Source organism: Canis lupus, chromosome 10 (assembly GCF_011100685.1).
Source record: "Canis lupus familiaris isolate Mischka breed German Shepherd chromosome 10, alternate assembly UU_Cfam_GSD_1.0, whole genome shotgun sequence".
NCBI classification, from domain to species: Eukaryota; Metazoa; Chordata; class Mammalia; order Carnivora; family Canidae; genus Canis; species Canis lupus.
The window spans coordinates 58,698,272-58,719,955 of NC_049231.1; the positions used below are offsets into that span (position 1 = coordinate 58,698,272).

At 36.8% G+C, this 21,684-nt stretch overlaps 1 long non-coding RNA gene across 3 annotated transcripts in view; it reads left to right on the forward strand.

Moving 5' to 3' along the window:
• The window catches only part of LOC111097758, a 237,174-nt gene that overhangs the window by 146,600 nt on the left and 68,890 nt on the right, over positions 1–21,684 (forward strand). For 2 of the 3 annotated variants that reach the window (XR_005366016.1, XR_005366018.1), the window contains one exon: positions 5,055–5,118. This is a non-coding gene — a long non-coding RNA (uncharacterized LOC111097758). Of the gene's footprint in view, positions 1–287; positions 407–5,054; positions 5,119–21,684 lie in introns of those variants that run through there. The other variant, XR_005366017.1, reaches the window with a different exon arrangement.

The following is a 21,684-nucleotide window of genomic DNA, read 5'->3' on the forward strand; positions in this document are numbered from 1 at the left end:
CTCTGGCTCCCTGCAGCCCTCGATTGATCTAAGTCAATACTCCTCAGAATGCCATTCAAGGCTCCGTAGCTTCATTCCCTGGCTTATCTCTGCAGTTGCATCTTCAGCTGTTTATGCCCTCAGACTGGGATGTAGCATTTTTGAACTATTTATAGTTTCCAGGTTCTATCCTGTATCTGTGTGCCTTTTCTCAGGCTACTGCCTCTTCCTGAAACACTCTTCCCCAGCAGTTTTGGTCTCATATGCATTAACATGGCTGACTTTTGTTTGCCTTTCAAAATCTTCCCCACGATAGAAATGAATCACTCACTCTTCTGAACAGAGGCCGCCTCTTACTTGGTCATATGAAGTTAGACTGACTGGGATCAAATCCTAATACTGCCTTTTAGGAGCTGTGTTACCTTAAGTAAGTTGTTTTCTTTCCCTGTGCCTCACCTGAGGCCTCTTATTTTAAAATAATAATAATATCCCTATCATTGGGTAGTTATCAGAACACAAAAAATAAGACAGAAGAGCACTTGTTATACAGTATGGACTTGAGGACTCAATAAATAGAACTACAATTACTATTTTTTGTTAATTACTACTATATTCAGTAATTATCATACTTCACACTGGATTATAATATTTCTTTACAATCTAGTATTTCTGTAACATTTAGTGAGGATTTTTAGGGCAAACATAGCATTCTATTCATCTCTGTATCTTTAAAAGTTATGATAAGGCCAGGAACATATTAGACTGTAGATATGAAGTGCTTTAAGGAGAACAAAATGCTGTGTAAGTACACAGCAATATATTTCTACCATGAGAAAGAAAGCAGGAAGAAAGTTCAAAATTAGAGATGATATAAAATGGTTTAAAATTGATATTGGTTTAAATTTTAAGATGTACCTTTTTTGTTGTTGTTAAAGATTTTATTTATTTATTCATGAGAGACACACGAGAGAGGCAGAGACACAGGCAGAGGAAGAAGCAGGTTCCGTGCAGGGAGCCCAATATGGGACCTGATCCTGGGTCTCCAGGATCATGCCCTGGGCAGAAGGCAGATGCTTAACTGCTGAGCTACCCAGGCGTCCCCTAAGATGTACTTTGTTAGGCTATATGATTAAGTTTGCAAGTTAAGTACCTCTAATGGTAGAAAAACAGAGTGTTCCGAAGGGTAGCTCAGTTAAAAGAAAAGAAAAAAAAATCCATAATTTACATTTTTTGCTGGGTAACACAAAAATTGGTGAACTCTCACGAGGGACTCCCAACTGATGAATGTGATGCCTCCATTGCACTCCTAAATACATGACTCCCTACATCTCCTCCAGGGCCACCCTCCTGCTGTCATTGGTGGATTGAATCCATTGTCTTGTAAGTCTATGTATATAAACCGTGGGATCATTCCCGCAAGGCCCACATACCCTTGTAAGTTTTCATCCTTCCTTCATGACCCCCCAGAAGCTGAGAGGGCTCTGGTAGTAATCTCGGGCCCCACGTTTTCATTGCCTTTATCTCCAACTGTGAGTTTAGGTTGCACTGGAAGTGGAGTTGTTTGGTGGCAGGAACCACATATAGAATTCCAAATAACTGAGTTTAAAATGATCTTTAAAAAAAATAATAAAAAAATAAAATGATCTTTTTTAGATAGTTTGCAAGGTGAGCACAGTCAAGCCTACTCCATGTAAACCAATAATTGAGAATAGACTGTACATATCTTCACACTTTACATTTTTATGTAAGCACATAAAAATCAGAGGAACATAGCTGCTTCTTCCAACACATTTTTTTTTTTTTTTGGAAATTTCTGCATTGTCCTTGGAAAAACATAAAGATATTTAAATGGTTGATTTAGCTATAGTTCTTTTTGACAAGACAGGAAGAAGAAACATGGAGTTAGGGATTAAAATTAAGCTGACACAGTCATAAGCAGCAACCATGAAACTACAGAGGTCATGCTTGGTGCTCTGAGATAATATATACCTGAATTCACATGTGTCAGTGGTCTTTCTGAGACTGAAAGTTGTCAGAGACTATGAGATTGAGAATAAAGTTACATCCTACTTAAAGATGAAGCTTTTTAGAAGTTCATTGAGGATGGGATGTAGAGAGAATGGCTATATGCAGCAGCTTGAAGAATAAATATTTATTGAATAATTATTTATTGAATAATTATAAAACAGGCCAATATTGGTTAGATTATTTTATTTTTGTGCAGACTTTATAATAGTAATAATGATGATGATGATGATGATGATGATAGAAATTAAAGGAAGAAAAGAACATCCTGACAGTGTTTTGATAGCAAGTACATTTTTTCTGTAACTCCAAGAAGAGCTAATGATGTTCATGTAATTTTATCAAGTTAAATTAGAAAAACAAAAAAACAACTGAAAATTTGCTATTGGCCTGTGGCACCTTCCTGAATTTCATGCTGTTTTTGGACTTGGCCCCAGGGAAAGAGATACATTATTTTGGATATGAGAGACTGTCCAGTGCATTAGCTGTGACAGGATTGCAGAGACAGATATTGAACTAACCAGTGGGAAATGTTGCAGATATAGTGGACCTTATTTCATAATCAATTGCTGCAATTTTCTGGCTCTGTAATAATAGGAAGTTCCAATATGGATATGAGGCAAATGATAAGAGTACATTAAAAAAAAAAGAGACTCCTGTTGACAGTAAGTACAAGACAACATATGATATTGGGGGTGCATATACCACATGGCTGGTTAATCTTCAAAGCTCATTTCATGTCAGAAAACAGAGCCAAGAGAGAACTGCCTCTTCCAAATCTAGACAGCCACACGAAAGCCAGCAATCAAATGCAATATTATCTCATTAAGCAAAGCTGTTTCCTCCTGATCACTCTTCTTGAATAAAATAAAATGATGTTCAATTTTTTTTAAAAAAGTATAAGATTGGTGAAATTCAAGAAAGCTGTTGGCATACATTCAGCCTACACCATATCATTGCTTCCTCAGCATGAGCTGTTTTTCTGGAAAAAACAGCAATCGACACTAATTAATACTAATCACTCATCTTGCTCTTATTACTTCAGTTTTTCTGCCCTTTCCAATATGTACTGTTTGAATTGAATACTTGCTTGAGGACTGGGAAATTTTTTCAGCTCAGCCCTAACACATATTATTCTACTGTAAGCTGGAAAAGGAAGAACAAATGGATGTCAGATAAGATTAGAGATGTGCTTAGACCTCAGGGGAGGTTATAAACTTCTAAAAGATTTAATGTTTTATGATGGGATTTCTTCCAACAATACTTTTTATATCTGTATAGTTATTACAACTAGGTGAGACAACAGTGAAGGTATTATTGCTACTATCCTTGGTATTATCCTATTGTTACTGGTATGTCCTTATAGTACCTTTACTCTAAGGTACTCTCTGTATTTAAAATCCATCAATGACTCTTCATTGTCCACTGAGTTAAGAATATAATTTCTACCTTAGCGATTAGAAGCTTCACAAATAACACAGTGTCATCTTCCTTTTCCAACCTCATCTTGTATTATTCCCTTTGGCATTCGCTTGTAATACCCTGGGCTTCTGCCCTCTAGACTAGTCATGACTGCCAACCATATTCTGGGCTTCTTAGTTTATGTGCCATTTTTTACTCATGCTTGGCCCTTCCATTTTTAGTGTTTCTTTGATCTACTAAACTCCTTTTGAATAAATAATTTCTTTCACTTTACAATTCATATAACATTTTATACTTTTGCTAATAGTACACTAGTAAAAGTGTACTTTTGTATACTTGTGTCCGCCTGTCATCAACACAGTTTGTCATATTAGACTTGAAATAAGTATTTGACAGACAAAATTAAAACATCTAAAAGGTTAGATAGATTTTCTCCCTTTATTTGGGGAGATATGGATATAAATCATTTTCTTGGTTTTAGGTATATTTGTATAATATAAATACATATGATTACAGCAGACAAATTTTTCTGGTATGTCCACATTCTCCTGGAACCTAAATATTTAAAGTCCCTCTCAATTTTTTTTCTTTTTTATAAAGCCTTTTTTTTTTTTTTTTAAGATTTTATCTATTTATTCATGAGAAACACACAGAGGCAGAGACACAGGCAGAGAGAGAAGCACAGAGAGAGAAGCAGGCTCCATGCTGGGAGCCCGATGCGGGACTTGATCCTGGGTCTCCAGGATCACACCCCAGGCTGAAGGCAGGCTCCAAACTGCTGTGCCACCCAGGCGTCCCAAGTCCCTCTCAATTTTATCACTAATATTCTGATTATAACTCTAATATTTTATCATGGTTTCCAGCTTACACCTAATAGGGGCTGATGAATCAGAACTGATCATTTGACAATGAGAGTGGGATATTGGGACTGGGTGGGACATTTTGTCTTAGCATCTACTGTTCAGTTCGACAAGTGGCCATTACAACCTACAGTCTTTAAACCTGGCTTTTTTCCTATGATGGTGCATATCTGGTATAGGTTGAACTTTATGACAGCTTTCATAGACAGGAATTTAATGGTAACAAAAACTTGCAATTTTGTTGTATTACCATTTAGTATTTGTTCCTTTTCCCTCAGATTTTTCCTACAAGATATGGTGGATGAGTCTGTATTTCTGTGACCTCTTCTTTAAATTAAATTCGTTCAATGCTTGAGCCTTAATTTTATCTTCTATGTTAAGTAAATTCAATAAAGTACATTTTTAACACAATCAATGCATTATAATTCTTTGCTTAATAGTCACTGGACCTTTGTTTAGATAATGCACTATAGCCCTTTTAAGTTAAATCCTTGTGTGACTAAAGGCATATGACACTGAACTGCAAATAGGTATGTTACAAATAGGTATATTACCTGCATAATATCCTGGCAAAAAGCCTTTGATTAACATAACAATCCTGTTGAGTAAGGAAAATGAATGGAGAAAGTGAAGGGGCAGGAGTTTGTAAATATTAATTCCTCAAGAGAGACATGAAACATTGACATACCTTGAGAACTGGGTTGGTGGTACAGCAGAAGTGGATAACATGAGAGAATTGATCATCTTTTCCTTTCTCCTTTCCTCCAGGCACTTCCAGAGAAGTAAATAACTGTTGTATTGAAACTTGCAGACACATTTTGTCTTCCTGGAGGTATATTTGCCATTTTATGATTGACCTTAGGCTGTTCATCATGTGAATACTTTAAGGTGGTAGAGCTGTATGTGAATTAAGTCACCTCCAAGGTGGCTGAACAGTTTAGTACATTCCCTCTTCTGGACACAGAAATGATTTCTACTTGGGACCACTTATTCTCACATGACTAGTTTACTTATTTGAACATTTGGACCTTATTGCTATCGGAGAAAGAAATTACTCTAGAGAGAAGTGAGATGATGAATCAGTATTAGATGATTTCAAGCAAGGGAATAAGCAAGATAATAGCCTTCTTTATCATTAGTATTTATTCAGAAAGTCATTTGGAATTTTATAGCCAACTTCAGCCATAACCCTCCAAAACATAGAAAAAAGGAAGAATCAGGGGATGGATCACTTCCATACAGAGAGACTGCCTATTCTTTTGGGAATTCTAACCCTTAAAATGAATTCTTACCAATACAGTCCCAACAGCTCCCAGGACATTTCTAACAATTTTCTGGGTGGCAGTTTACATTTATCAACAATTGCTATGAGAACTCAAAATTGAGAGAAGCATAAAACTAGAGATACAATACTTATTATCATTGCTAGATTGATCAAGAAACTTAGGGACTATTGCTTCATGCCTTTCTTTTCAAACACACAAGTTTTAGAAAAAAAAAAAAACAAAAAATAAAAACCATGGGAAAAAGTTCTTCAGAGTAGGAATAAATTAGAACATGACTACAGAGGGAAAAGGGCATAGGGGCTGCTGAATTGACATAAGGAACCCGTTTCACCATGTCCAAGCATATCCCAACATTAAACAAAGCTTTATAACTTCCTCTCAAGTTGGCATTATTTATATTAAAAACTGAAAAGATCAGTGCTGGGGGCAAGTCTGCCTCTTGGCAGAACCTCAGAACTGGAACACAGAAGAGAATCTTATTCTCAGTCTCACTGTCCCAGAATTTCAGTTTTGCCAGGGTTACACAGTTTGGTCACAGTTAGGGAGACTGATAGAAGCTAAACAAAACCAGAGAAAATTAAAATGTAAACTAGCCCAATCAAAGGATTTACAATAGGCAGGGAGTATTACTTCTCATAGAATATATGCTTATGTTGACTCTTTAGGACAATATCTGCACATATCAGGGTACTTGGGAGGCTAACTCAATAGAGCTTGGTGGTGGAGAATGCCACCAGAGGTGATTTGTTTTATAAGCTATTATATTCATTTAGTGAGAACAACAACAGTGACATTATTAAATCTGATGAAAATCATTCTCATTGTTTTATAATAAATATCTTAAATGACAGCCATTTGAGTATGCCAGATTTAAAGTCTCTTGCCTTCTTAATCAGTGACGGATAAATCATTGGTAAATTTTTTTACTCACCTTTTCCTAGTATACTTGCAAATATCCAAACTTTGTTAATGTTAACCGGATTCTTTAGACAGGTTATAATAAGTGAACTGTAAAGTCCTCTATTCCTTCCCTTTCTTTCTCCAGAAACTGTATTTAATTATGATTTTGTGAAGAAAAAAATTTAATCATAAATTAAAAATATGTAACAAATATATAAATATTTAAAATATAGCAAATACCCATAATATAGTCACCTTTCAGCTTAAATAAATTAAAATAGTTTGTCTTTATTTATGTATTTATTTTTAAAGATTTTATTTATTCATGAGAGACACAGAGAAAGGCAGAGATATAGGCAGAGGGAGAGAAGCAGGCTCCCTGTGGGGAGCTCAATTTGGGACTCCATCCCAGGACCCCAGTGATCACACCCTGAGCTGAAAGCAGACGCTCAACCACTGAGCCACCCAGGCATCCCAAAAGTTTGTCTTTAAGATTTTGAGGGGGATTTCCTCTAATTAGGTTAAGGAAGTTCTTTACTTTCTTTTGTTTGCTGACAGTTCTTACCCGGTGAACCTACAGGATATTATGAAAAGTGAAATAAGTCAGAATGAGAAAGACAAATATCATATGATTTCATTCATATATGGAATCTAAAAATCAAAACAGATGAATAAACAAAAAGCAGAATCAGACCTATAAATACAGAGCATAAACTGATGGTTGCTTGAAGAAAAGGGGAAGGGGGATGTGCAAAATGGGTGAAGGGAGGTGGGAGATACAGGCTTCCAGTTATAGAATGAATAAGTCATGGGAATAAAAGACACAGCTTAGGGAATGTAGTCAATGATATTGTAATAGCGCTGTATGGTGACAGATGGTAGCTATGCTTGTGGTGAGTATAGCATAATGTATAAAGAAATCAAATCACTATGTTGTATTCTGAAACTAATGTAACATTTTATGTCAACTCTACTCAAAAATTTTTGAAAAAGAATTGGTATGAAAAAAATATAAAATAACATGTATGTTGGGCTAATTAAAATACATTAAAATTTAAAAAGTCAATAAGTAAAATTCAAAAGAAAAAGAATACTTCTCCTGAGTGGGCCAGTCATTTTTCTATTTATGGATTGGCACTATGTGGTCATGAGGTTTTGTTTGTTTTTTACTATGATAAATTTGATTTCCTCCTATTTAGAAATTTTGCTATTTCAGTGTATTTATTGTATACCTTTCCACAATTTTGATTCTTGCTTATATATTTATTATAGAGTGAATTGGATACCTTTCCTTTGTTTTGTAGTCTTTGAAAGAATTTGTATCATATAAGTTTTATCTGTTTCTTAGAGGTTTAGGCTTGAAAAAAATGTTTTCTTAAAATTATGTGGCCTAAGCCTTTTGGAAGGGTGTGTGTGTGTGTGTGTGTGTATGTATGTTTTGTGAGTTGGGTGGTGGATGTAGGTGAACCATCAGTAATGAACTGGGAAATGGGATTTTAACTATTTATTAAATTAATAAATGTTGGTTTATTTTTGTTATTAAAGTTTCTTCTAAAGTCAGTTTTACAAATGGATTTTGTATTTTTAGTTGCTCATTTCATCTTGGTTGTGAAATTTATTGATAGATTGTTCACATTATTCTGGCTTTTCCTTTATTCTGCCTGTTAAGTTCTTGTTTTTGAACCATTTATCAGTTATTTATACCTTTTCTAATCTTAATAGAAACAGCTATATTTTATAAATATTCATAGTTTCAAAAAGTCAACTTTTGGTTTTATTTATTTCCTCTAGTGTTTTCTGTTTCCATTAATTTCTGCTTTTACATTTAGTATTTCCATTTCTCTCTATTCTGTTAATTATTGCTATAACTCTGAGTTGAATGCTTAACTTGTTTTTTCTTATTACATAATGAGTGCATTTAAGATTTTATCCTACCTCTGATTAAGACTTTAGCCATTTTGTTATATAATACTTTCAACTCTGTGGGTCTTTAGATTCTAAGTATATTATGATTTTCCTTGTAATTTATTTATCTTTGTATTAGTTTATTTTTGTTGAGTCTAAAAATTTTATCAACACTTTAAGAACTTCTAGTTTCTAATATATTTTGACAATAGTCAGTAAGTAGTCTGACATTTATTCTTCAACATTTGTTATTTGAATGCTCTTGAATATCATGGTCCAAGAGACAGATTTAAGCTGTGTAAATAGTAAGTGCTATGACAATTCTGCCTTGAGAAGGTTAGCATAATTTAGTTTCTGGTCTAATCCAGAATAAAACATCTCACTTTTCTCTTCTACTTATAAAAACTTCACTTGCTGTCTTTCAGGTTGGGGATGTATAGATGTGGTGTGGAGACGTACTTTATAGAAAGTAAGAGAACGAACTTTAATATCAGGCAGTGTTGATTTGAATCCAATTTTGATATTTAATATGGCATTAGACAAATAACTTGAAATATCAGTATTTTCTCTTTAATTTACTCATATGGAGCTTATACATTTTTAAATGTCACCTCCTACTCTTACGGAAATACATGCATTGATCCATGTTCTAAAAGAACAACTGTATGGAAAGGTGATTTTACTAGGTGAGATGGGCCTGTTCACTGCTTTGTAATATTTTCTGTGTGAAGTTATGGTGCCATCAGAATTTTTTTAGAAGATTTTATGTATTTATTTATTAATGAGAGACACACAGAGGGAGGCAGAAACACAGGCAGAGGGAGAAGCAGGCTCCCTGCAAGGAGCCTGACATGGGACTCTATCCGGGATCCCAGGATCATGCCCTGGACCACAGGCAGACATTCAACTTCTGAGCCATCCAGGTGTCCCATTCCATCAGAATTTGAAATAGCTACTTTCCTAGACGAGGTACAAACTTGCTAATAAAATTTGCTAGGAGAAGACCTAAAAAGGCAATTTTCTTTCCACTTTGATATTCAAATGAGCAATGTGCCGGCTTCAACTTCAACTTTTCTTTCTCTAATAAGATGGTAGGAAATGAGTTTGGTGATTTTTTTTTTCACTGTCAGTTATCTACAGCACTGGAATTTGCAGTCTTTTAAGTTTCCTCTCTAAGCAGTCATGAAGTTAGTGATGTTCTTCCCATGCATAAGGCAATATCTTTATTGTCTATCAGCTTTGGTTTTCATTGGCAGCTATTGCAATTTTGGCTACATGGCTCTCCCTAGGCCCTCATGAGCCACAGGCCTGTGAGCTCTGAATCTCTGAGATGCTGGTTGTATTATGATAAGTTGGGGAGCCTGGCAGACCTACAAGTTTACTTGCAGGGCCTCCGCAATTCGCTCATGTCCCTGTGAGACAGCACATTTTGTGTTGGTACAAGGCCAAGGAGCCCGCAGCTGTGACTAATCAGATGGTGTTCCCTCAGGCTCTCCCAGAGAAATTGAGGTGGGTGGAAGTGTGCATATTGAAAAATTGGGTGCATATATGTTTCTCAGTGTCCTCTAGTTGTGAGGGTACAAGGACAAAGTAAAGAAGCATTTTTCTTTCCTTTTTCATGGGTGGCATCACTCTGGGCTTAGAGAGGCAAGCAGATCTTAAAGTCTTTTTCTTGATTTCTGAAAAATTTTACTTTTGAATTTTCTGTATATTTGTAGTTGTTTCAAATAGTTGTTTTTTAAAGTTCTGTGGCAGGGGCACCTGGCTGGTTCAGTCAGTTAAGCATCTGCCTTTGGCTCAAGTCATGATCCCAGGGTCCTGGGATTGAACTCCACATGAGGCTCTCTGCTGGGCAGGGACTCTGCTTCCCCCTTTACCTCTGCCCCTCCCCCCACCTGCTTAGGTGCATGCGCATGTTCTGGCTCTCTCTCTCTCTCTCTCTCTCTCTCTCACTCTTGCAAATAAATCTAAAAAGAAAAAAATTAGAGTTCTGTGGGGGGATTTTGCTTATGCCTTACAGAACATTAAAATAAGAGCATCAGAAGGTATATATCAAGCTTGATAACTCAAAAATAGTGAGACCACAACTTTAGTGAAATTTTTCTAAGTGACATCTCTTAATAACTCAGTGCACTTAAAAATATATTTACTAACATTTTCATAATCATTCTAGGAATGCAATCAGTCTGTGAAATGTAGAGAGCAGAAATCAAGCAGTTCCCTAAGATGAGGAATTATCTATAGCTTTTAAAGTAATTTTTTATCCTCAAGAAAATGTAATAGGAACAGCAGAATTGTGGGACCCCTGTAGAGGTTGCATTTGGGCAAATATATCTTCATTTGTTAAGTTGTTTACATGTTGATAGCAAGCCATGCTCTCGGGAACAGACAGAGAATTCCTACTCAACCAAATGTTGCCTTTGCACCATCCTTCTTACTTTCCATATAAGCCAAAGGAAGTTGCATATTCATTTCAAATTTGTTATTTGGCTTACTGTGACTAGAGACACACTGAACTATGAATTTTTAAATCCATGGATTATTAAAAAACAAAGTTTTGCCAATTCTTTTAGAAATGTGAAAAACAACTTGGGAAATAAGGAAAATATTGAGCTCTGAAAGAAAGAATGGAGAGAAGTGAAGGGAAAAAGAAATGAAATATTCTTCTCTATACTCAATGCCTTTGTCTTAGAAGAAATTAAAAAAAAAAAAAAAAAAAAACAACCTGACTTCCTTTAAGCACATGAAAGGTGCCCAGATTTTATCTAATATTAAAAATCATGACATGTGTCAGATGGCTGTCAGGATTCTGAGGCAATATTAGCTTTCACTTCATGGCAGTACTCTGCCACTCCTGATTTTACATTTAGCAGAGTCCATTTCTTCATCGCAGCTTCAGAGCTGCTAAATTCAAGATTTATTGATCTAGTGTCAATCATAGATGCTTTATTTTCTGAGTCCTTGCCTCACCTAACTGACTGTAGGCCCTGGAAGAGAAGACACTGTTAACATTGCTGAATGTGTGTGAAGGCATGACAAACGGCGGAGAAAGGGTTTAGAAGGGTCAGTTTGTTTGGAGCATTAGTGCTAATTGAGAGTTCTAGGTCATGGGACTTCTAGGTCTTGGTGCTTTACTTCAGTTAAGAGTAGTCAGAAAGAGGTCCTCTAATGTAGCACACGCACTAAGAGGATAAAAGTAGTGAAGACAATGCTCGGAAAAATGACAGAATTTTTTGGAGTGATATTGCAATATTGGTATTGGAATTTTATGAAAAAAGATGAGCATAATTTAACAAAACTAATGCTTTTCAAGTACTAACATTTGAACAAAATGTATCCAGTGCAAAGTTATGAAAAAAATATAAAAGTTAAACAAAAATATTTAAATTTCTAGATACTAGGTGATATCCCTGGGCTCTGCTGTTTGCTTGGACTCCATTTCTGTCCATCTTGGCACCAATGAGATCACTGGGAGCAGTATCCTCTGGTGTGGTCGGGCCAGTTGACCTTCAGTATCTTCCTGTCATTTAGCTCTCCCGAGTAGAGTTATCACTAACCACTGTTGCCTCTGGGTATCTTGTCTGCTCTGTCCAGTGGGTATGGTTTCAGCAGATATGATTTCTTTGCTTGCCATCTTCAAAGAAATGGTTGTGTCCCTAGTCTATCTTCTTTGTTCCCCTTTGAGGAATCTGCTTGTAAAATGAACTCCTCTAGCTAGGTCCATCCCAGGCTTTTCATGTGGGATTGCAGTGGGATCGGGGGCAGGATAACACATAAGGCTGGAGCTGAGTGACAAAGAGTAGCTGGAAGGGCTTGAAGTGAGGATGTCAGGAAAAGGGATTGTGCAGAAAGTAGAAGAAGAGGTATTAGAGACTGAGATAAAAATGTCCAAATTGCTGACCTATGTCTCAAACATGTGCATGACCACAACAAAGGCACCAATGTTTCAGTTTTTAAAAATAGGAAGGTAAAAGATGATGGTTTTCAATCTTGTCCACACATTGGAAAGCTTTAAAAACACTGAGGGTTGAGTTCCATCCCCCTAGCGACACTGATTCAATTAGTCTGGGTTGTGATCCTATCACAAAAAGTTTAAAAATCTTCCCAAGAGATTCCAACATACAGCTAAAGTTAAGAATTGGAGTTGTAAAAAAAAAAAAAAAAAAAGAATTGGAGTTGTAAGTGAATACCAGGATTTTGAAAATTATTGTTATAATCAGTAAATGGAAAGTGTAGCTGTTTATTTTAACCAAAGGAAAATAGGCTCATCTTTAAGGAGCATCTTCCACGTGCCAGGCATGATGCTGAGTTCCTTATATTATCTTTTTTATTTTCATAATAATACCATGAAGTGAGGATAATAAACCCCATTTAAAAAAGTGAAGAAAGTGAGACTTATAGAGAAGTATTTTGCTTAAGGTGACACTGCGCAGGTGAACCTAGCAGATGAGACTCAATCCCAGGTCTAAGTGATTCATCTTCTCCCTTACCTTTTCTTTAAGACAGTTGTAAAGTATAGTTATCATGAATTGTTTAAAGACCTACATTCTGGAAAGGAATGGGATGGAGGGATGGGGTAACTGAGTGATGGGCATTAGGGACGGCATGTGATGTAATGAGCATTGGATGTCTAGAAGACTGATGAATACCTGACATCTACCTCTGAAACCAATAATACATTATATGCTAATTATTTGAATTTAAATAAAACAATTTAAATAAAAGACCTATATTCTTTTGCGCCTTATATGTAGAGATAAGAAAAGAAATCTCTGTGTTCTAATTACTATGATCTGCAAGATTGCTCAAAATTAGGGGTAAAAAAATTCTTACCCACTGTTTTTGTGTGGCCTATGAAGTAGGAATTTTTTTAACATTTTTTATGTGGTTGAAGAAAAATTAAAGAAGGATATTTCATGACCCATGAAAATGATATGAAATTCAGAGTTTGGTGACCACAAATAAAGTTTTATTGGAACACAAGTACACTCATTTGTTTATGTATGGTCTCTGTAGTTGCTTTCCCACTATTTGGCAGGTTTGAGGAGTGGTGACAGAGACCATATGGCCTAAAATATTTGCTATTTAGCCTTTTATAAAAATGTTTGTCAATTTCTTCTCTAAAGTAAGAGACCGAAAAATCTTGGTATACAAAACTGATACATAGTATGGAGAATGCTTGCACACATTAAAATAATAAATAATAAAATAATTAGCAAGGTTCTTTGAAGATATGAAGTACTCTGGTGCATTTCAGTGTTGGTTTAAAAATCATTAGGTAGCCTTGGGGGTTGGTGCTTAGATAAATGAAAAGAAAAAGCACAATAAATCATTATTCACAGAAGACTAATCATAGGAGAAGATAAAACCTTTGCAAATGACATCACGAGCTATTCAGGATAAATTGTAATGTCTGTATTCCTTTTTAGCTTTACTTGTAAATTTAGTAGTTCTGTTTCTATTTTTGTACTACATTTCTTTTTCCAAAATTTCTATCTTTTATAATATTGGTATATACATCAGTGTTTTCAGAAATAAACCGATTCAGTTATATGCTACCTTTGCTGTAGCAACTATACCAGAGTCTCTCAACCTGTGTTACACATGCATCAGAATTACTTAGAATGCTTGTTTTAGGGATCCCTGGGTGGCGCAGCGGTTTGGTGCCTGCCTTTGGCCCAGGGCGCGATCCTGGAGACCCGGGATCGAATCCCACGTCGGGCTCCCGGTGCATGGAGCCTGCTTCTCCCTCTGCCTATGTCTCTGCCTCTCTCTCTCTCTCTCTCTCTGTGACTATCATAAATAAATAAAAAATAAAAAAAATACATTTTAAAAAAAAAAAAAAGAATGCTTGTTTTAAATAGAGATTCTGGAGTTCCAGGCCAGACCTGCTGGTTCAGGACCTGTGAAAACAGGATTCTGTCTTTCAACAACCTCCCCAGGTGAATTTCATGCACCCTGTAGAGTGAGAATCCCGTACTAAATCATGGGTGAAAATATTCACTTATACAAGGAGCATAGATTTATGGGAGTAGGTAAGCAGGGTGTAGAGATTCCTGCAAAGAGATGGAGCAATATCAGGTTTCTATAATCCCAGAGTGTATAAATGAAAGCAGATATGGAAACGATCTTGCTAATAAGAAGCAGATTCATTCAGGTGGGCAGAGAAATAATAGAAATGAGGAGGCTCATTAGGAGAAGGGAAACCGGCATATACTACTGCTAGTTTTTTTCTGCTTTATCAGAATTTGATTGATTCAGGGCCTCCCTGGCATCCCTTCTTCATCTTGGAAATGACCAAGTATGCCAGGCATTTTCTATTTTCTCTTTCAGATCCATTCTCCATCCCTTTCCACCTATTTTCTGTCTGGGGAAGTTGAACTGTGTGGACTGCATCAAGAGGCTTCCCTGCCCAGTGGTTTTCTAGTTGGGGTGACAGGAGATCAGAGGGAGTGAGGAGGGTGAAGCTTCTTCACTGTAGAACCAACTCTGGCTAAAAATCACTGCACTGTTCAAAGTGGCCTTTTCTTTCTTTCTTCCCTCCCTCCCTCCCTCCCTCCCTCCCTCCCTCCCTCCCTCCCTCCCTCCCTCTCTTCTTCCTTCAGAGAGAGAGAGAGAGAGAGAGAGAGAGAGGCGAGGGGTAGCAGAGGGAGAGGGAGAGAGAATCTCAAGCAGACTCTGGGCGAACATGGAGCCCAATGGGAAGCTTGGTCTCATGACCATGAGATTATGACGTGAGCTGAAATCAATAATAGGACACTTAACCCACTAAGTTACCCAGGTACCCCTCAAAGTGGCCTTTTCTATACCATACCTCCACTGCTGTCTTTTTTTGCCTTGTCCCTTTGGGTTTGAGGGTAGTAATAGCTCCATGGTTGCAAACCCCAGGTTAACTTTGTATTCTCCTACAACCTGCCCATGTGTTTATATATTTTAACTCCTCTTTGAGTTTAATTTGACTGTGGTATTTGTTTCCTGTTTGGACTCTACTGAAATAACGTCAAATATCTATAGACAAAGTCCAAAAGGAGAGAGGAGGCATCATCACCTCGTTGAGCAAAGGTTTATTTTATCAAATATGACAAGCTTCTTGTAATATTAACCCTGTCTAAGACTCTTCCCCCATCTGTTTGGCTAACTCATGGTCCATCTGTCTGTCTGTCTGTCATTCAATACATCTATTTATCTCTTGGTTCTTTTCAAAATCTCACCTTGAATGCCAACTTCTAAGAGATGCCTTAAATGACTCCCCAAAACTAAATTAGTTCCCCCTTCCACACCTTCTCATAATATGCTTTACTTTTCCTTAATTGTGCTCATCCATGTTATAAGTAATTTATCTTACCTTGTCTTTGGCTACCTCTCAATAGTTCGTGCTTAACACTTGCCCTTCACAAGTGCTCATATGATTTTTGTTGAATATGTGAATAAAATACAGTTAACCTGACACATTTCACTGTTAGCCTTTCCCCCTGGGAAGGCCTATGACACATATAGAGTACATGCTATTTTCTGTGCTTCCAGGAAGCCACACCCTTCCATGTGACCAGTTGTGCCACTGCTTACATGGACCTCTAGGTCTCAGGTGAATGGTTTTACTTGTTTCCCCAAAGTTTGTCTATTTTAGGAAACATTTGGTATAAGAAAGGAAGCAGAGATCTACAGAACAAATTGTCAATAATTGATAAATAATACATTATACAGAGTGGGAACAGCTATATGGTAAATGTGAGACTGGTGTTGCGTTAAACTCAGTGAGTGGGCATTTACATTTTCCTGGGAAAAGATACATTGAATTCCCACTTTCCCCTTTCCTTCTCTCCAAAGAATTTCAAAGCAAAGACATTAGCAGACATGTATCAACAGTAAAAGTCTTCTCCTTAGAGAATCAAAGTGCCAGAAATTTTTAGGTGGTAAATTTGACAAAACTGCAAGTTTTTGTTTGTTGTGGGATTCTCTTTGGGAACTTAATAACATTTCCTAAATGAATAGTCTGGATTAGATGGAGAGGAAAAAAAAATTGTTTATTCACTCCAAATATTTGGAGATTGAGTAGCCAGTGAGAACTCCTCTTGATAATGCTTTTTTTTTCTTCTGTCTCAAACTCCTTATAATGTGGATTTCAGTTTCTTTATAGCCTAAGACTTTGGGGGACATAGATACGAATGAGCAAAGTGCCTCTAGGGATCCATAAAGGCTATTTGTTTTTCTTCTATTTGTATTCCTTATTTCATCCATTCACAGTCCTCACCCCATTTCAGTTTTTCCCTTTATGGAACAAAATGTCCTGGCCCCAAGGACTCATCTCTTTCTCTTCTTGAAGGACTGCAGTCAGTGTAGTTTCTCTTGCCAGCTGCCACCTCATGCTGAGAAATCATGCAGATAACTACCCTTCTCCATGTCCTCACAAACTCAGAGACAGTCTTTCTGCATTGCACCAAATGCCACTGTGAAGAAGAAAAAAAATCAATGAGAATCTTCCTGTATTTCAGTATGGGCTGGCTTTCTTCCTTTGTGAGAAATTTCAGGAATCAGGAGAAAACTATTCAGATTCTCTCCACCAATTTGCTAATTTTTCAAATTCCTTTGTCAAAGACTTAGCTTAATATTATAAGCCCTGTTTTAAAACATTTATATGTAAGATAACATATAGCATGTTGTTATCATTCACCTTTCATTGTGAATAAGCTTGCCAGATGCATTCTGTAGGCAAATTTCTTTAGAGACTTGGGAGCAAGAAAACATGAGGACCCGGTATTAAGTACAGAGAAGAGCTGAAAGGGACACTCTTGCTCTCAGTATAAACATTATCTACTTTTGCCTAGACATACCCCTTATTTCAGTCTCAATTTGACCCAACATTAAAGCAGTCTGTCAAGTATTGAAGGCATTCCAAATGAAATGATACACAATGAATTTTCTGACTTTGGCCAAGCCAGAGAAGTATTTACTTCATTATTAACAATCCTTCAATGTATAATATATGTATGTATTACAGAATATAAAAATGCATGCATTTTAGACTTGTTACATTTTTTTCTTAAAACAATACATGAATTCAGTATTATCTAAGGCAGTAGAAGTTCTAGAACCCATAAAAACACAATAAACAGTATGTGTTACTCTGTACCATTACCCTTCAGAAAATGCGAACAGGGAGCATTTATTAAGCACTTCAAAATTTGTACCTCCATCTAGTGGTAACTGACAAAAATAACATGTTTTTAAATGGATTTTGTAGGCACCCGGAAAAGATAAATGGAAAAGTTCTTGACCAACCAACATTCATTACCAATTCAGTTACATTTTGATAAGGAATGGAAGGTGTAAAGTCTAGCTAGACATGGAGTAGGCATAGGAGAGGCAAAGAATCTACCTCATGAATGGTAGAGTAGACTGGAAATTAGTCAGGATGGAATAAGCCAGGGTTTCAAGCATTATATAGAGGAAATATCACAGAACTAAAGGATGAGTGGTTTGTTTTGAACACAAAAAAAAAGAGGGTCAGGGAATTACCCACATTTGCTCTTTTTGCATCATCATCTAAAGTCCACCCTTCATCATGGCTGTCTAGAGTCAGTCCTTGATGACAAAGAATGGTTCCAGGAGAAGTTCAGGAGAAGTTATTTTGGGATATGAAAGAATCTCTTGGTTTCCGTAAGTGTTTCATATGAAATCCCAGTGAGAGGGAAGCTCAATAAAACATTATCTTAAACTGGTAGGAGCAAAGGATATCTGTTTCCAACTCAAGCTACCAAGGAGAAATGCCTAAGTGAGACGGCAGCTGTTAAAAATGCATAAGTTAAAAAAAAATGCATAAGTTCATTGTCCAAAATTTTCTCAGAACTACTTCTTAAATGAATTCTTTCCAGTATTACTCCTGAGAAGAGTAACCTGAGATTATTTATTTCAATATGAGCAAGACAAACTGGTTCCATTTTATCTTTTTTTTTAATGTGATTGCTTAGATTTTCAAATATCAAAGAGCTTTCATCTTACTGACTGTGAGAAAAATTAATACATCTAATATGTCTGGTTGTCTATAACATTTATGGATTCACATTATTGACATAAAAAATTCATGCTATTGAGAGTTACCTCAGTGCTGGAAAAATCTTTTTTTGTTTTTTGTTTTTTTTTATTGGAGTTCAATTTGCCAACATATAGCATAACACCCAGTGCTCATCCTATCAAGTGCCTGCCTCAGTGCCCGTCACCCAGTCAACCCCACCCCCCACACACTCACCTCCCTTTCCACCACCCCTTGTTCGTTTCCCAGAGTTAGGAGTCTCTCATGTTCTGTCTCCCTTTCTGATATTTCCCACTCATTTTTTCTCTTTTCCCCTTTATTCCCTTTCACTATTTTTTATATTCCCCAAATGAATGAGACCATATATAATGTTTGTCCTTCTCCGATTGACTTACTTCACTCAGTGCTGGAAAAATCTTAAATAAAGATCTGATCTAAAGATTTGTTCTTTAGGCTTTGTCTGCATAAGGAACAATGACCTGAAAACTCATTCTTTAAAGAATTTATCCCAAATGCCATGAACAAGTAGACATTTGGGATAAATTTACATTTTTTTATTTTAAATTTCTGTTTTGAAACATAACTGTTTTTATTTATTTATTTATTTATTTATTTATTTATTTATTTATTTGAGAGAGAGAGAGAGAAAGAGAGCATGAACGTGGAGGGGCAGACAGGGAGGGAGGCAAGCAGACTCCCCACTGAGGGCAGAGCAAGTTGCAGGGCTTAATCCCAGGACCCTAAAATCATGCATGACCCAAGCAGAAACCGAATTGGTCATTCAAACTACTGAGCCACTGAGGCACCTCTGAACCGTAGGTGTTTTGATTCTTGACTTAAGATTGTTTAGTCACTTTGAAATACAGTAGAGATACTGATAATACCCTGATTTTCCTTTGAGTATTATTTTATTTGTTTATTCATTATTTCTTTCATTCATTTATTCTGTTTTTATTAAAAGAATTCTGTCTGGATTCATAGCTTTGCTGTGTGTGCATGTATTGAGCAAATGCTTATTTGTTGTTATATACCATGTCTGGAATTAGGTGGAGGGATATAATCATAATTTTGGGCTAGGTGAGAGGGACTTTGTAGTGGTTGTTTCTTCAAAAATATTTATGCCAAGGGCCAAAGCTGTAGTACCCATGACATAATTAACATTTACTTCTGATGACTTTTTATGTTTCTTTAGGTTCTGGAAAGATTTCTGCAAGGAACTAGTTTTCTTAGTTTTTCTAAGTTATAACCTAACTCTCCCTGCAGGACTCTGCCTACTGTGGAAGCATCATTCTTTTGCCAGCCCTGATGTACCCAATTCTGTCCCTCTGAGGGTAGATCACACTGTCACAAAGCACACCCCTGGGTCTGAGCAACAGCCAAGTGGAGTTGTTGGAGATTGTGGAGGGTGTGTGGGCACTTAGGCTAGGGTGTCCACATTGCATCTGAGAAGCCACTGAGAGGTTGGCCAGAGCCTGGTTAGGAAGTAGAAGGCAAGAATTGCAGGCCACCAGCAGGGGTGATCAGCAGCCCCCAGCGCTATCAAATGAGGATCATGTGAAGGGAGAAGGATAGGGGATATTTTACTTGGCAGTCTCATAGTTCTATTTCTAACTTGTAAATATTTAGATATATATTATGTTGACTCCATTTATTCTCTTGCCCTCAGGCCTGCAAAGGTTAGGATGGGCCAGATGGCTGCTTCCCACATGCTGCCCCTGTTCTGCCCTGGCTCTGCTGGATGCCAGTGCCTCTCACCAGCTACTCTGCACTGCTGCCTCTCTGGGCTACTCTGGCACTGCTTCTCTTGCATCAGAGCCTTTGCTGTGCTCAGGAGGTGCTAAAACTCTCCTAGTACAAAGGCTCTTTGGGAGGCATACTTGCTCCAGGGTTGTTTTCAATGTTATCATCTCTCAGAGGTGAACCCAGGCAGTACTGCGTGTGCTCTTATATTTGAAAGAGCGAGTGAAATAGCCTCTTTGTTTTTATATATAGGCTTGACAAGACTCAGATACGAGTCCAGTAGAGACAGAAGACAAATTCTCATGACGGAATATTAACCTGTGAGGAGATCGGGGTTAAATAATTTGCCTAAAGACATACAGAAATAAGTGAGAGAACTATGTCAAAGTATGTTTCTGATTTCAAATCTAGGGCTCTTGTATATGATATCAGAAAGGCACTTGATTTCATTTTATCAGAACTTAGTTCCTTTTGAATTATTCTTTGTTTTGTTTATGTTTATTTGCATTGTCTCTTAGAAGTGTAAACATCTAAGGGCAAAGTCAGACATTTCCAGGGCACTGTATCTTCCAGAGCACATGGGATAGTGCTGAGAAAATAGTACACACTCAGAATAAATTATGGTTAATATATGTTTGGTCTTTGGGATACCAATCTCATGTATCAAAGACAAAAAGTCTTCAGAATTATAAAAACCTGATTCAAGTCACTGCAACATCACTTACTATTTGTGAGATCTTGGGCAAACTGCTTAATCTAAGAATTCTTCATCTGTAAAGTGGACATAGTAAAAAAAAATTAATTAACTGGTAATTCAATGATTAAGATAGGTAAAGCACAGAGAATATAACATGCTCTTAATACACCAGCTAGCATCATTATCATTTTCTAATCAAATTTCAGAGATCACATGGCTTATAATATTTTGCCATTGTACTAAGGGGTCAATTTGCCTAATAATCGGGAATAAGAACTTATTTTAAGACTGGAATATGTATTAGCAACTAGAGCTACCATTAGCTCAATGATCATTTTCATGATGTTGATAGTTTCAGTAGATCTATTTCTTCACTAACATCAGTGATAAAAACTTAGTAGATGTTGAGGACATGTTGCATAGATTCCAGCAGTCATGAAGAGCTCAAGCATATTCATTTCTGGATGCAGTGGGCAAGGGACTGAAGTGGACTGACTTGTCATGAACTGTAGAACTGGGTCATGCCCTTTTTGTTCTTAAGTAAACTCATTCTGACACTACAAAAGATAGAACCATATTCCTCTCTTACCTGAAAGCAAATCTTTATTTTCTATTTTTAAATGTTATTTATTCGATAGAGAGTGAGGATGTATGTGAGTGGGGGTGGGGAGGAGCAGAGGGAGAGAGAGAGAGAGAAAATCTCAAGCAGACTCTGTGCTGAGCTCAGATCCTGATGTGGGGCTTGATCCCATGACCCTGAGATCATGATCTGAGCCAAAATCAAGAGTCAAATGCTTAACTGACTGATGCACCCAGGCCCCCCCTTATTTTCTATTTTTT